This window comes from Jaculus jaculus, chromosome 19 (genome assembly GCF_020740685.1).
Source record: "Jaculus jaculus isolate mJacJac1 chromosome 19, mJacJac1.mat.Y.cur, whole genome shotgun sequence".
Lineage (NCBI taxonomy): Eukaryota > Metazoa > Chordata > Mammalia > Rodentia > Dipodidae > Jaculus > Jaculus jaculus.
The window spans coordinates 25,227,495-25,244,740 of record NC_059120.1 but is presented as its reverse complement, the minus strand read 5'-3'; positions in this window follow the sequence as shown (position 1 = coordinate 25,244,740).

Sequence of the window (17,246 nt, the reverse complement as noted above, 5' to 3'; positions counted from 1 at the left end):
GGTGCTTACCTGCAAAACTTAATGACCAGTACCCATGTAAAACCAAATGTACAAAGTAGTACATGTGTCTGGAGTTTGCTTGCAGCAACTGGAAGCCCTGGCACATCCATTCTCTCTGTCTCGCTTCTCTCTCTCTCTCTCTCTCTCTCTCTCTCTCTCTCTCTCTCTGCTTGAAAATAAATAAATAAAAATGTTTTAAAAATAAAAGGATTATTGAGACACAATTGGGTATAAAAATTCAAACATGGAATTGTGTGTTTACTATATAACATATTTTACAGTTATACAACTCTCAGCATTAAATAAGCTTAGAACACTTCTTTCACCTTAAAATGGAATCTTGTTCCCAATATCCCCATTTCATAGCCCATATAGCTGCTGGTCTTTCTGTTTCTAAGGATTTATCCATTCTAGCCATAACATATAAGTAGAATCTGCTGGCTTCTTCTGCTTATCACCGTGTTTTCCTTTCAAGGCCTCTTTATTCTGTAGCCCCTATCAGGACTAATTTCTCATCTGACCCTTTCATAGCTTCTATGGAACCCAAATCCACACTCCAGAGTATGATGTTTGATCAAGTATAAAATTAGTGCATGAGAAGTCAATGGAGGAAGTAGCCTCCCAGGAGAGAGAAAGGAGTTGGTGGATGAAATTTGAAAGAGCATACATTTTTGTCTGAAAAGTATTGACAGGTTAGTTTTATCAAAATGTTTATTTTTCAACCAAAGATGTATTCCATGTCTAACATAAACTATTTGTAATATACATAGAAAAAAAATAAGGAAAAGATATGAGTTATAATCATATTTCTTATTACAACTAATTTATCCATTCTGTGAGTGTCTTTCCATGTGTATGTACATGTATTATTTACAGGGTCATATGCTGAATCAAATTTTTATGGTTTTCCACTAATTGTACCATTAAATTATTGATGTTATTCAATATTAAGTTGCTAGTTAATTTTTAGTGTCAGCATGTTATAATATAAAGAATGTGCCATATTTGTGGCAAGTCTCCATTTTATTGTACATTAAAATGTGTACAGACCATCCCTGATTTTTGATGGTTCGACTGAAACATTTTTGACTTTATGATTGTGTGGAAGCTATGTGCATTCAGAAGAAACATCACTTAGAATTTTGAATGTTCATATCCTCACAGGCTAGGGAATGTGCAGTACACTGCTCTCTCATGACCCCAGGCAGTGGCAGTGAGCCATTGCTCCCAGTCAACCATGGGAACACGAGGTAAACAGCAGGTGCTCTGACGGACTGTGCTTCTGAGCTGAGATACTCAGCAGGCTAGGGATGTTAAATGCATTTTTTTTTTACTTAGAATGTTTTTAACTTATGATGATCTTAGTGGAATATAACTTTATCATAAATTATGGCATATCTACCATCTATCTGTAATCTGTGGATTTATCTATTGCATATCTGTCTATCATAAAGGTGGCATTTTCATTATTCCATTTATAAAGACTCCAACAACCTATTTCCTTTGTTGAAGTTTTTTGTACCATAAGATATGAACATTTTATGCTCTTTTAAATACATGCTACCAGATGTCATTCCAGAAGAATTTTCCAACTTATACTCCAATGAATAATTAATGGTAGTGCCTATTTTTTTCTTATGTGTCTATTGCAGTTACTTTCTCATTGTGGGACAAAACACCCAACTAAAAGCAGCTTATGGGAGGAAAGGGTTTATTTGGTTTACAGTCTTATGGGGACTTTCATCTTGACAGGGAAGCATGGCAGGACAGCAGCCAGCCGTCATATCATCTGGGTGAAGGAGTCTAAATACAGGGCTTGGAGCTGGGTTAATAAACCTCCAGCTCAGTCCTCAGCAACAACTTCTTCAACAAGGCTACACTTCCCAAGCTTTCAGCAATTGGGGATTAAATATGAGTCTTAATCACAAGCATACGAGGCTGTGGGGACAGTCTACATTCAAACCACCACAAATTTAATCCTATATTTATTGTTACTTGGTCTCTGCTATTATTGAATGGGCTGATGAGAAAAGGGTCTTATTGCAATTTGAAAGTTTCATTTATTGATTTCAGGTGAACATGTATTCTTGTAGACAGTTATATTTCCTTTGTGTGTGTGTCCTTCATCACAATTTTAATTCATGTTGATTACAATGGTTCTTGGAGGACAGGACTATATTTTATTTTTGCTGAATTCTATTTCAGCCGGTGCTCTGTACTAGGTCTAGCTTATGATAGCACATGTATTTGCAGAGGGAATGGATGATAATCCACTATTATATTTGGCTATGACTGATAGAATGGAATCACATTTATTTTCCATTGTTACTGAGCAACAAATGCATGTTCCTTGATGAAACATTTTTTCTTTGATGAAAATTTCTTAACTTCTATGCAACAATAACACTATTTTAACTTGAATGTATAAACACAAGATTGGACAGATTCAGCTATATTCTATTTTCATACAGGTGATTTTTTGTGTTATTCCTCAACAACTGTCAGGTTTTTCTCTATTATTTTGGAATACTCAGACACAAGTTGGAATTTATGATCTAGTCTTATTACAAAAAATAAACACATTAAAACAAAGTATCTCAAAAACTCATATTCTATAAATTTATGCTGTTTTGGAATCATATTACACAACTGAGCCCCCCAAAAGACAGTTTTGGAACTTTTTAAAGTTAATTTTTTTTTTTGGTGTATGTGTGTGTGAGGGGGGTCAGAGAGAGAATGAGAGAAAGAGAGAGAGAGAGAGAGAGAGAGAGAAATGTGGTGTATATGGCTTATGTATATGTGTGTGCAAATGTGCATGTCCCAAATGGACACATGCAAAGGCTATAGGAGAGCATTGAGAGTCCTCTTCTATCACACTTCTGTTTTTATTCTTAAGACAGATGGTGTTTTTAGTCAATTCAGCTGGCCAGAAAGCCTCAGTGATTCTCTGGACTTTGCTCCCCACAGGATTAGTGCCACTGTTTTGTGTGTGTGTGTGTGTGTGTGTGTGTGTGTGTGTGCGCGCGCGCACATGTGTGATCATATTGAACATTTTATGTGAACACTGAGGACTAAAATCCAGTGGCCTTGGCCCTCTCACACCCTCATTCTTGTGCAGCAGCCCTCTTACCTGCTGACCTTTGTAAGCTTTGAGCACAATTTTTTCTCAAATGGGGCTGCCAGTTTTTTATTAGACCATTTCATTTTAAAACATACTTTACTTATTTATTTGAGATAAATATAAAGAGGCAGATAGATAGATAGATAGAGATAACTGAGGTAGGAGAAAGAGAGAGAATGGGTGTGCCAGGGCTTCTATCTACTGGAAACAAACTCCAGAACACATGTACCCCCTTGTGCATCTGGCTTTATATGGGCATGGGGGAATCAAACTTGTATTCTTTGGCTTTGTAGGCAATCCTTAAAGTGGACTATTAATTTCCATGGTGAAACTTGGGGATGCTCCTGGAAGTTAGTGAGCATGGAGCCAGAGATGCCAACCATCTACAATGTCTGAGAGTCCTACCAAAAAGAAATTGGCCCTTTGGTAGAACTATGCCCTCTCTGAAAAATACTTAGCTACCCTGGAGAATGAATTCTCTAGAAAGAAAGGTTAAGGTCTTAGAAATCAGACTGGAAAGAGTTGAAGGTGAAAATGAAATTCTAAATTCAGGAAAGGTAAATAGAGAAATAATAAATTTTCAAATGTCACAAGCTAGAAAATAGGGAGATTCTTGTTGGGAACAACATGAGAAACTGCAAGAAATCCAGAGAAATGGTCAGTACCAGGAGAGGGGATATATTAGAGAGCAGACTATTGTATGTAGTTCTTGCTGAAGGCCAGCATTCACAAGCACTTGGGAGGCTCCTTCTTAGAATTACAAAGAAAAATTTATAACATAAACAATTGCTAGCCTTTACAGGGATAACTTTCCTGAGTCCTCCCTAAAAACTGGACAGATGGAGAAGAAAAGACCAGAAAGATCAGTAGAAAGTACTGAACAAGGTACACAGAAGTTTGGTGTGATAGATTTAGATGAGCACTAAGACATTCCTTAAACTCGGTGGGGCATGTTGGATTCATGAAAGAAATAGCCCTGTCAAGAAATACACAGCCTGGTGGGAGCCTGGCAGGTATACAAGACTGTGAGGGAGGTTTTGAGGGAACTATCACGTGAGTAAGATTGTTCCATGCAGCAGGGAGAACATGTCCAAGCTATCTGTTCTTATTTTTTTTAATGAGTTTTATTTATTTATATTCCATCAGGAATGCAGGGAGGAAGAGAGAGAGGGAGAGGAGGGAGGGAGAGACAGACAGAGAGAGAAAGAGAGAGATAGAGAATGAGTGTTGGATGTTCTCGGTTTCTCACTGCTACAAATGATGTGCTTCTTGCTCTATGTGAGTATTGGGGAATCAAATGCAGGCCAGAAGTTTTGCAAGCAAGTGCCTTTAACTACTGAGCCATCTTCTTAGCTCCTGGCCAGCTATTTGAATCTTGTATTTGGATTGGGTCTCCAATGTCTAAATCAAAAGCTCCAGACGGAGTTTATATAACTAACAAATCCAAAATCAGCTTATAGCCATGCTCTGCAAATAACTCTTGTGAGATTACAGTTAAGCCTCATGAATCTAAGAGACTATTCCCTCCATACAACCACCCTTGGCCTTGGATGATGAATAAAATAAATGGAATTTCAGGGAGCTTATTTCCACTGTCTCCCTAGGCCTCACACAAAAATTTAAAGCTGGAAGCTTGCATATACTACAGCTCACAGGGGATTTAACATCACTTCATAGTCCCACACTGCAAGCTTGACTGACAAATAAAGGAAATATTGTTCAAATCCATAACACTTGCAAGGCGTGCATGTGGAAGGCACTGGCCTTGTCCTGTTTTAGTGAAGCTGTTGTGCACATCCCCACCAGCATATTGTACTGGTGCTTCCAGTCCCTGTCTGTGCAATACACACTCATGTACAATTACCTCATAAGGAGTGAAATGGACCACCACAGATGGACTCCAACCTTACATGGCAGAAAAGAAGTCAACACCAATCTCTAAAAGAGGGGAAAAATGTATCACAAAAAGCTGAGGAGATAGCTCAGCCAGTAATGGGCTTGCCTTGAAAGTGTGAAGATGCAAGTTTGATTTCTGGAACCCATGTTAAAATGCTAGGAGCAGTGGCGGTATAGCTTGCAGCACTGGTGAGATGGAGCCAGAAAGATCCCTGGGGCTTGTTGACTATTAAGTCTTACCTAGTTAGGTGAGTTCAGGACCAGTGTGAAGCTGTCTTGAAAAGTGTGGATGATGCTTGTAGAGTGACACCTGAGGTTAGTCTCTGGCCTTCACACACATGTGCACACACATATGAGCACAAACATAAACAGATCATACCAAACACACATGCAAAAAATTGTATTGTGAATTCTTAAATCTCTTGCTTTGCTAGAGGTTTTCTTTTTGTTTTGTTTTGTACCTGTGTTTTAGTTCCCAAAGTTACTCATTTTACTCTCAATGCTCCTGACCAAAGCACCAGATGTCTGTTAAACTGCTATGCTGCTGGGGAATTTCATTTCCTTACATTCTCCAGCTCATACTTTTTTTGTGTGTGTGGTTCTTAAAGACAGTTGAAAAATCCATCTGCTTTCATACCCAGAAAATTTTAGATCCTACTATACCTATGGTTACAGTAAAGTCTTGGCTTAATAATAACATTATGTATAAATGGCTAAAGCCATATATTATATAACTTGGACAATCACAAGTACTAAGTCCTACCACATTTCCCCAGCACACAAGTTCCAAAGACCCAAATCTACATGGTCAGATCTGTCTGTAGCAACATTCCACTCTCAGTACCAACTCTGTTGTATGAGCTTCATGTTGCTGGGACAAACATCTGTCCAGGCAAAGCTTATGGGCAGAAGGACTTACTTCAAGCTTATAGATCAAGGTGAAGTTACATCAATGGTGGAAGAAGCTGGTTCCCTTTTACATATCCAAGCACAGAGGAACCACCAAACAGCCAGCATCACAAGCGAGCACAAACGACCAGAAGTCAAACTGCTGTCTCCACAGTTCTGGGCTAGAGTTTAGATTCTTCTCTAAACACACTTTAGGGATCTGCTTCTAGTGACACATCCTCCAGCCAGACAGCTGGGGACCCATGTTATAATTTTAATAAGATACCTGAGTCTATGGGGCCATACATATACACTGTCACATCCAAGCTACCACATTCTATCTGTGGCCCCCACAGACTTATGAACACCTCACACTCTATTTTGCATTCAGAAAAATTCAAAGTTTCCTCCTCCAAGCTTTACCAACTTTAAAACTGTTCTAAAAGAGTTAAGTTTAAGATTCAGACTGTGTCTTTACTGTGAGTCCTGTAAAATCAAAACAAGTTACACACTTTCAACACATAATGGCACAGAGTAAACATTTCTATTTCAAAAAGGCAAAGAAATAAGGAAAAACTAGGTCAATACAAAGCAATAGCCGTCAGGTAAATATGAGACACCTGCCGTTCAAGTCTGACATCCGTAACAAGTGATGACAGTCCCCGAAGTCTCTCTAGTTCCACCCCTCCAGCTGGGCTGAGTGTCCAGGGCAAACTTTCATCCAGAGCCATCAGCTCTTTTTGGTGGCTGTTGCACAGTCCTGGAACAACTAAAGCATCATCAAGTCTCCACTGTAAACCATAGTCCATCCTAACACCATGGCCTTTTGGGCCTCCAATACAAGCTTTATTTCAATCATTTCTCATTCTCAGCAGCAGCTTCTGAAACAATGTGCACTTTATAACCCATTTCCATGCATTTTTCATGCATCAAAAATCAATACTAGGTATGTAGCAGCATAACCAATCTATTAATCCACGGAAGAAATAAATCTTGACTTTGAACCTTCAGAGTTCTTCTCTGCAGTTATCTCCTTTCAAAAGAGTTTGTATTCCTACTCATTCAGCATTTCCTAGGTGGGAATAAGCCTCAGGCATCTTTACGTTGTTTCAATATGATAAAATAGTTGGCCTATATTTTTTAAATATTTTTTATTTACTTAAGAGACAGGAAGGGAGACAGAAATAAGAAGAGAGAGAATGTACATGTCAGGTCCTTCAGCTTCTACAAACAGACTCTAAGATGCATGTACCACCTGTGCATCTGCCTTACATGGATCCCAGGGAGCTGATTCTGGGTTCTTTGGCTTTTCATGCAAACTCCTTAACCATTAAGCAATCTCTTCAGCCCTGACACATCTTTAATGGTGGTACTCTGTTCACCAGTAGCAGCTTCAGCAAACTAAAAACAATCTCTGTGCCTGAAACTTTAAATTTGCATGAATATTTTTTTCCTCTGAAAAATTGTCCATCTTTCAGTTGTATACTTTCTGCTAATCACACCAGTCCATTACTTTTAAATTTGACCTTGATAAATCTCTCTGGGCATGGGCAGAATGATGTAGCCAATTTTTATGCTCCAGTAGCCCAGTTCCAACAAAGTTCTCTTCTGGCTTTCCTTCTAATTTGAAAGTTCATGAGCCAACACAATTTTCTCTGCATTTAGAATTTCAAAACATTCACCAGAATGTCCCATAAAATTTGGCTTACCACTCTGTGAGGCTTCTGCAGTCAAAAGTACCAAGACCTGCCACATTTCTTGAGCACTCAAGTTCCAAAGAACCAACACCCTCATGGTCAGACTCATCTGCAGCAACATCAACTCTAGATACCAACTCTGTTGTTGTAGTGAGCTCTATGTTGCTGGGATGAACATCCAACCAGACAAAGTTCATGGGAGGAATGGATTTATTTCACGTTTACAGATCCAGAGGAAGTTCCCTCAAAGGCAGAAGAAGCTGGTTCCCTTTAACAGATCCAAGCAGAGAGAAACAACCTAACAGCTAGCACCATAAGCAAGCAGAAACCACCAGATCTCAAATTGCTCTCCACACCTTTGATCTGGAATTTGGATCTGCCCTCCAAACACACATTAGCTCTGGAATTCAGGGTCTACTCCCAGGGGCACTTCTTCCAGCCAGATGGTTGGAGAGCCAAGTTACCAGTTTAAGTTTAATCAAACATCTGAAACTATGGGGTCATATATTTACAGCATCACATTCAAAGTACCAGATGGAACGGCACATATAATTCTAGAATTTTGAGAAAATAATTAATAATTTATTTTATGAATAACTGTATATATATATATATATATATATATATATATATATATATATATATTTAAATAAAACTCTAGTACCTGTTTGAATTCATTACCTTCATCTTGCTGGGACAAAATTCCTGAAAAAAAATAATCTTATGCAAGAAAGGGTTTATTTCAGTTTCCAGTTCCAGACTGCAGTGCACAGTGAGGGAAGCATAGCTCCAGGAACTTGATGCCAAGCTTCAGTCCACAGTGAGGAAAGAGTGTGATGAATTTTGATGCTGAGCCCATTCTCCTTTTTATACAGTCTAGGAACACAGTCTATGAATTGGCGCTGCCCACAACTAAGGTGGGTCTTCTCAGCTCTAACTAACCCAACCAAGATAATCCTTCACAAGGATGCACAGAGGATAACTTAGTCTACAAAATGCCTCATAGGTGACTCTAGGTTCTGTCAAGTTGATAATATAAAAAATTACTCTATTGAAATTAGCATGTTTCAACATTTTCCAGTTCAAAAAATAAATATAACTAAACATAAATATGGCTAAAAAGCTATATGAAATTAGTTACCAAGAAAATATCATGTATGTGTTATTTACATGTACTGGGTATTTAGATCTCTTTTTTTCCCTCTCCTTCCTTCTTCCCTTCCTCCTTTTTCCCTCATCCCTTTTTCCTTCTTGTTTCCCTCATTTCCTTTTTCTTCACCTTTTATTTTCCTATTACTATGAATAACCCTTTTAGATGATTTCTAGATCAAGAAAATAGGCAATTATATCTAGAGAGATTTAATCTTATGTTTCCCCCAAGCTGTAGAGTGCACTATATTGAATAATCTGGTGGTTGGAGCTACTACTTCTATAATGTACTAAATATATCTTTTAATTTTTTTATTTATTTATCTGAGAGAGAGAGAGAGAGGGATGGAGTGAGACAGAGAGAGAAAAGGAATGGGTGTGACAGGGCCTCAAGACACTGCAAACAAACTTCAGACACATGTGCCACCTTGTGCATCTGGCTTGCATGAGTACTGTGGAATTGAACCGGGGTTCTGTGACTTTGCAGATAAGCCCCTTAACCATTGAGCCATCTCTCCAGCCCTAAATTTATATTTCTGACGTGCATTTCTATCTGATTAGTTCTGCTGTGAATTCTTAGTTCCTGATTTTGGTCAGATTCTTACTTTCTTTTATATCTTCATACTTGTCTTGCATTTTCTTCCTCAGGGATTACTTTGAATTTTCCTATAGCTCAACTGCCTCTCTGACACCTTCTTGCTGGTTCCTTCACTTCTTCATCAGTAGATGCAAGGCCTCAAGTGCGATTTCCTGCAACATACCTGTACTTGTATCCCAAGACTGGCATATCGTCATACACTTGGTGATCATAGACTCTGTGGTGGTGTCTTATGTCGTAGCCGTGGAGGTTCAAAGGTCAATGCCAATGTGTCAACAGGAACATGCTTCCTGCAAAACTTGAGGAAAATATATTCCCTTGCCTTCCTAAATTCTGGAAGTGCTGGGCCATTCTTGGTGCTTCTTGCTTTGTCAAAGCTTTACTCTAGTTCCTGCTTCAGCTGTCATTCATGTGGCTGTCATTCTTTGGGTGTTTCCACATTGTGTGTCAATGTCCAAATATCTCTTTTCCACTTGAAAACTTTAATGTATGAGCATGTTGCATATTGGCGAGAGGGAATATAAGAATAAGAATATACCTATAACCAAATATTTCTCTTTTAATAAAGATCCAAGGGAGCCCCTGAAATACACTATATTCCCATTCTAACATTAAATTTGACATAGCTGTTCTACATGAGGATGTATTGTCAGGTATATATTATGTTTCAATAGGACATAATTCAATCCATAATTCCTGTTTCATACACTTAGTGCCTGTATCGGTCTCATCCCATAACCTTCCTTTTTGAAAATCATATTTTCTTGTTTCAGGGTAGTTCTGTGTTTTTATTCTTAACTCTGCTCCCTATGACATGTTTTGAGACTTCTCTGTAAAACTTGCATGCATTTTGATGCATCCATCTTCCTTCTTTCTGCCCCAACCTCTCCTGGATTCTGACAACCTATCTGTCCCTTTCCTACTGAAGGTATCCCAGTGACTCCACCCTTGAACTGGATGCTCAGATATCTAATCATTACATCTTTCTCCTGTCCTTTACGTATTAGGTCCTATTACTTCTATGACCTGCATTTATTGTTACTTTAGGTTTGCACAATTGACCTTTTTGTCTTTTGATGTGAGTCATTCTATGTGTGAGGGCAGTTGGAGAGTATAAGAGCTGAGTTGGAGGTAAATTCTGGATAGTTGGCTCAGACCCATTCCTAGTTAAATATCCACTGCTTAGGCCACTGTTTATGCTTTGGAAGAATCGTGGCAATATGATTTGAAAGTGTTAAATTGTCCTTAAATTATGGTAACTAAGAATCTTAGATTCATTACTTTATAAGGAATTGTTTTGTGAGACATGTTAATTGTGAAAGCTAACTGAGACCTGAGAATGGGGTTAAATCATCTTTATATCCTCAGATCCCAGCAGCAAGCTTGTAATCTATTGGCTGAATAGTAGTACCAATAGTAAATATACTCAGGTGAGTGGGTTTATTGGAAAAGCAGCAGGTGGTACTTTTTCTAAAATAGTTATAGGGTACAAATAATTGTTCTTATAAAGATTACTTTTATACTTGGACCTCATTAATTTATTTCAGCAAAGCAGATTAGTGATTGTAAAAGTTGATTTAAATAATATGAAATGAAACTGAATTTTACAATTAGGTCTTGTATCACACACGTATCATATGAAATGAAAATAGATTATTTTAAAAACCTGTGTGCAGAGCTTGGGGGATGCCTCAAGTCATACTCTGGCCTCCCTTTGCGAATATACACATGTGCCCATGTGAATGTGGCCACACACAGACATGCTTACACACACAGGCAAAAATCAAAGAAAAAGGGTGCTTGTGAGGTATGCAGGCATAGGAAAGTCGTTTAACACCTCAGAACATAGTTTGGCTTGAGCAGTAAATGTTCCTCTTTCTTCACAGTGCACTTGAACAACCTGTTCACAACCTGGGATCCCCACCTACACTGAGTTGCATGGACATCCCACTCCAAGCAATATGTGTCTCCTCCCCAGTGACAATCGTGATGAGTTTTTATTCATTTATATTCTTAGATATATTCAGGATTGAAACTGCAGGGAGCCATCCAGCCTAAACCAGTTTTGAGTGCATATGCAACCAGACAAAATCTGTCCCCAAAATGAACTTTTAGGGAAAAGTCCCTATTTGTTATTTTATGCATAACCAGGCATACATATTGTGATAGTTTGAATGACTGTCCTCCAGTAGATTCAGGAGATTCATTAAAGTTGTTACTTGGATTTCCAGTCAACTGCCTAAAAGAGGTGCCACTGTGGGTGGATCCTGGGATCCAGACTGAAGGTGTTGCTAGGGACAGATCTTTTCCTGGCTGAAAGGTATACAGAGCACTGGAGTTCTGCCTGGGCTTCCAGAGTGTGTTTTGTTGTGTTGCTGCTGGTGGTCTTTCTCTCCGAATGAACTTGGTAAAGGGAACTATCTTCTTTCACCATTATGAAACTTCCCCTGGATCTATACTCTTCAAATAAATCCATTTTCTCCCATAAACTGTGTCTGGTTTGGAGCTTCATCCCAGCAACATGAAGCTGACTGCAATACATATGGTTAAAATTAGAACCATCTTGGGAAGGGACATGTGAAATAGAAAGAAGGTTACATAACCCTACCTGTCAATCAAACCAGAGCACTATCTGGAATATTCCCCTAGCAACCTATTTGCCATCTCATGATCTCCTTAGCAAAAAGTAATGACACTTACCTGGAGCCCTTCAGTATTTCTTCACACCCATAGCCCACTCTCCATCTTGACCATGTACTATCACTTTACTCTTAGTAAAGATTTTTTAAAAATATTTTATTTATTTGCCAGAGAGGGGTTGGGGGAAGAATGGGTGTGCCAGGGTCTCCAACCACTACAGACAGAACTCTAGATGTGTGCTTCCCCCTTGTGCATCTGGCTAAAGTGTGCCCTGAGGAACTGAACCTGGGTCCTTTGGCTTTGCAGGCAAGTGCCTTAACAGCTAAGCCATCCCTCCAGTCCCTCTTAGTAAAGATTTTTGCTGCTTTAGTCTTTTGTGTGAGTCATTTTCAGCTCTTTGAATAAGGAGCCAAGAACCTGGAAACTCCCAGAAATCACAAGTAACATTTTTGTGAAAATAAGTTTGGGAACTACTGAATACTTTTATTCTCTTCACTCATTCATTTTGGTCTCTCAGTCATTATTTTATTTATATATACTTATATATTATTTATCATTATATTTTAGTTGATATATAAGATTATATTTATTATGTTTAAATTGTTTTATTTTTATTTATTTATTTGGGAGAGAGAGAGATACAGAAATAGGCAGAGAGAGAGAGAGAATGGGCGCGCCAGGGCCTCCAGCCACTGCAAACGAACTCCAGACGCGTGCGCCCCCTTGTGCATCTGGCTAACGTGGGTCCTGAGAAATCGAGCCTCGAACCGGGGTCCTTAGGCTTCACAGGCAAGCGCTTAACAGCTAAGCCATATCTCCATCCCTTTATTATGTTTAATATAGTGTTTTTAAATACTTGCACATTGGAAATGATTAAATCAAACCATAAACTTTTTATTAAGAATTCACATATTATATATATATTTTTTGGCTCCATGAAGTGGAACTTGATGGTGTAGATATTAAAACATTGCTCCCAGCTCCTAAGCAGTGGGGAGGACACAGTCGTGGCACTTCCAGAGAAGAACAGGAGACAGAAGAAAAGAAAATTGCTTTCACTATTCCTAATCCATTCCAAATGGAGTGGGTGTTCTGAGCTGCTCCCCATGGTCCCACATCTTCCCTCATTTTTTCCACTCTCATTAACATGGCACGGTGTTGTATTCTCTGTTCTCCATGGAGACTGAAGGGCCTGAATAACCCCTGTTTGTATTTTAGGTAGACAGAATTGAAGAGAAGTCAAGTGCTGAGGTAGATGACCATTAACTTCAGGGAAGAAATGTGTTTTTCTCAGTTGTCCACTTAGTTAACATCTATTTATGTCTCATTGGCAGAAGGTGTGTCATAAGGATATCTCTAGCTGTGAGTATGAAATAATAAGCATGTTGTGACTGGTGCACTGCTGTTTCATCAAAAAACGGTTACTAAGGAGAAGGAATGTTAGAATGGCAGTCAGCAGAGTACAAGACTAATGTGCATCATGACTTCTTAAGGGAACACTGTCATATGTGGCATCCCCAGTGTAGTTTCCCTTTGAGTCACTTTGAGAAAACTTTATGAACACTATAGCAAGGATGTAATTATTATCATAAGCTGAAGATGATTTTCACAGGCTTTAATCTCCCAGGCATGTAATCTTAGCCTCTCATAGGCAAACTGTCAGAGAAGTTATCATTCCTCAGATTGCAGTTCTGAAGAACCTAAGCTTTCTCCTATTATGTTACAATGGGCAGGGAAGGTCTACATCCAATGATGAAGAGTCTAACCCATTAAGGTGTGATATCACATAGAGACACATAAAGTTTCATCCAAAACACACTAGCTTTTCTTACCATGGGCAAAGCTCTGAGTTCATTCCCCAACATTACAACAATAAACAAACAAAATGAATTAACCCCCAGTAGAGCTTTATCCTACCTGGCCCTACTTCTCTTTAACATTCACTGTGAGTGAGGTTGGGGAAACTCTGTATATCAATGTAGTACTGCATAATTTTAGTAGCTTGGCAGCAATAATTGTCTGGGTAAGTTTACTCCTCCCATGATCCCAACTCTAAATCTTCCTTGCTTCTGTGAGAGTTGTCAGTGTGCCAGTCCTGAGACTTGGTTTTAAAGAAACCTGTCTGTCTGACTTCTCTTCCCCATGAAGGAAAATTTCTGGACAATAGTCATGTAGAGCAGGCAAAATGACTTAGAATTAGAGGAGAGTTTGCCAAGGTCTGCTAGTAAATTGACCTCCAACCGACATGAGTAAGTTTCAATGAATCCAGCTCACATCAATAGAACACCTTGGTTATTCCAAAGACTTGTGAGCTTTTATTGCTTTTTGCAGCTTGCCACCCAGGTTTTCTGTTTGCTGTTGTTACACAGCATTATCTTGGTGGTAGATAACTGACACACTAACCCTGCTGAGAAGAGAGGCTAAGAGTTGAGAATAAATATTTTGGAGTGTCTGGCATACTTTACTCACCAGCAAGAACACATTCTTTTAACACTTCCTTGAAATTCATGCATTATTTTTTCAACTTTTACCCCAATTTTTGTATAAATCTCCTGAACTCTGTCCCTTGATCTTTATTTTTTTATTATTTTCTACACCTTTTGAATGACATAGATAATATTACACCTTATAAAAATAACTTTTTAAAAATTTTATTTATTTATTTATTTGAGAGCGACAGACACACAGAGAAAGACAGATAGAGGGAGAGAGAGAGAATGGGCGCGCCAGGGCTTCCAGCCTCTGCAAACGAACTCCAGACACGTGCGCCCCCTTGTGCATCTGGCTAACGTGGGACCTGAGGAGCTGAGCCTCGAACCAGGGTCCTTAGGCTTCACAGGCAAGCGCTTAACCGCTAAGACATCTCTCCAGCCCTAAAAATAACTTTTATTTCCTGATATTTCAAAAGTGTGATTTAGGGCTAAAGAGATGGCTTAGAAGTTAAGGTACATACCTGCAAAGCCAAAGGACTGAGGTTTGATTTCCCAGGACCCATGTAAGACAGACACACAAGGCAACTCATGTATCGGGAGTTCATATGCAGTGGCTAGAGGCCCTGGCCTGCCCATTGTCTGTCTTTGTAACTATCTGTCTCTCTCTCTCTCTTTCTCTCTCATAAGTAAATAAATAATAAAATATTTTAAAAGTATAATGTGAGACTTCTGGTCAAGATGGCATCTGCCTAACCATGTTTCACCTCATTGGGCAATAATGGGCAAAATTTGTGGGTGTTTTGGGGTCAGTAGGTCCTAGTAGACCTCTAGTGGGAGGGCATGGAGGGGTACACTAGGGAATCCACTCATTAACATGCTCTTCAGTAATGCACCAGTCACCCAAACCACTCAAGCAGAAATCCCAGGATATGCGCTGCAGACCAGGTATGATCATGAGCTATGTGAAGGCTCTGTGTTCTGGGATAGGTGCCCCCACCTTTCCCTGTGCCAACCGACTCATTCGTCCCTCCCTTTTGTGGCTTACTCCCCTTTCCCCACCACCCGTGCATTTCACAGGTTCTGTATCACAGGATCCATGCCATTTGATCCATGTCATTGGGTCTGCATCACAGGGTCCAAGCCATCAGGTCTGAGTCACTGGGTCTGGGTCACAGGGTCCATGCCATCAGGTCCTCATCACCAGGTGTACATTGGGCCCATGCTGTCCCATACTCTCACTCTGCCAACCTCCTACAGGTCAGCTCCACCACCTGTTTCCAAGACTGAGTTCTCCAGGCTCCTCTCCCTGTCTCACTACCAGGTCTCCAGATCCCCAACAGGGCCTCCCACATGAGCAGACAGGGCCCTGTGCCATCAAAAGCCTAATCTAGTCAAACATAAAAGAGAACAATCACTGAAGACACTTCAAGGGTAAAATATAGCTTCTTCCTGAATTAAATAAGAGTCCCACACTGTGATGGGCAGCCCACAGCACAAAAGGAATAACATGAAACATCAAATGGAAGTAGCCCCAACAAGGTTGCCCAGTCCCACAAAAAAACACAACAACAAAAACCAGGAGTCCTTCAAAGACAGTTAAATGAGTTGAAGGAGGAAAAAAAAAAAAAAAACAGACAGGGCTGGAGGGATGGCTTAGCAGTTAAGGCATTTGCCTAAAAAGCCAAAACAACCAGGTTCAGTTTCCCAGGACCCACATTAGCCAGACGCACAAGGTGACAAATGTATCTGGAGTTCCATTGCAATGGCTGGAGGCCCTGGCACACCCATTATCTCTCTCTTTTGTCTCTCTCTCCTTCTCTGTGTTAAACAAATAAATAAATAAAGTATTTTTTAAAAAGAGCAGAACTTAATAATCAGCTGGCTAAGCTCAAGGAAGATATAAATAAATGCAAGGATGAATTCCAAGAAGCATTAAGAAAATCAGAAAATGACCTGAAAAAAAAAAATAACTTGAATGAGGAATAGATACTATACAGAAAAATACAATAGAAAATGTAAACAAAATAGAACATTTCCAAACCTCTCTAGACACCCTCAAGAACTGTCAGTCATGTGGACAGAACCTCAGAACTGAAAGATAAGACAGAAGCAACATTTTGTGAGTTCAAAACCTTGAACAAGTTCAAAAACTTTTGTTTACAAAACATGAAGTGACTGTGGGATAATTTAAATGCCCCAACATTTGGATCATGAGTATACCAGAAGGAGAAGAAATTCAGACAAAGGCATGGAGAACTTATTCAAAAAATTACCAAATAAATGCCCCCTCTCCCATATAAAAAGAGAGTTGCATCAAAATAAAAGATGCTAACAGAACTCCAAACAGACTGGACCAAAACATAAATTCTCCAACACATATTATCATTAAGACTCTAAACAATGAAAAAAGGTAACCCAGTCAGAATTACCTCAGACTTCTCAGTGGAAACCCTGAAAGCCAAAAGGGCCTGGAATGTAACACTACAAAGTATAAGTATCTGTGACTTTCAAGCCAAACTACTGTACCAAGCAAATGTATCCCTCATAATTGATGGTGAAAGAAAAACTTTCTACAATAAAAGTCAGTTCTACAACTATATGAACGAATGTGGTAGTTTGATTCAGGTGTCCCCCATAAACTTAGGTGTTCTGAATGCTAGGTTCCCAGCTGATGGATATTTGGGAATTAATGCCTCCTGGAGGGAGTGTATTGTTGGAGGTGGGCTTATGGGCTTTATAGCCAGTTTCCCCATCCCAGTGTTTGGCACACCCTTCTGTTGCTGTGGTCCATCTTATGTTGGCCAGGGGGTGATGTCCACCCTCTG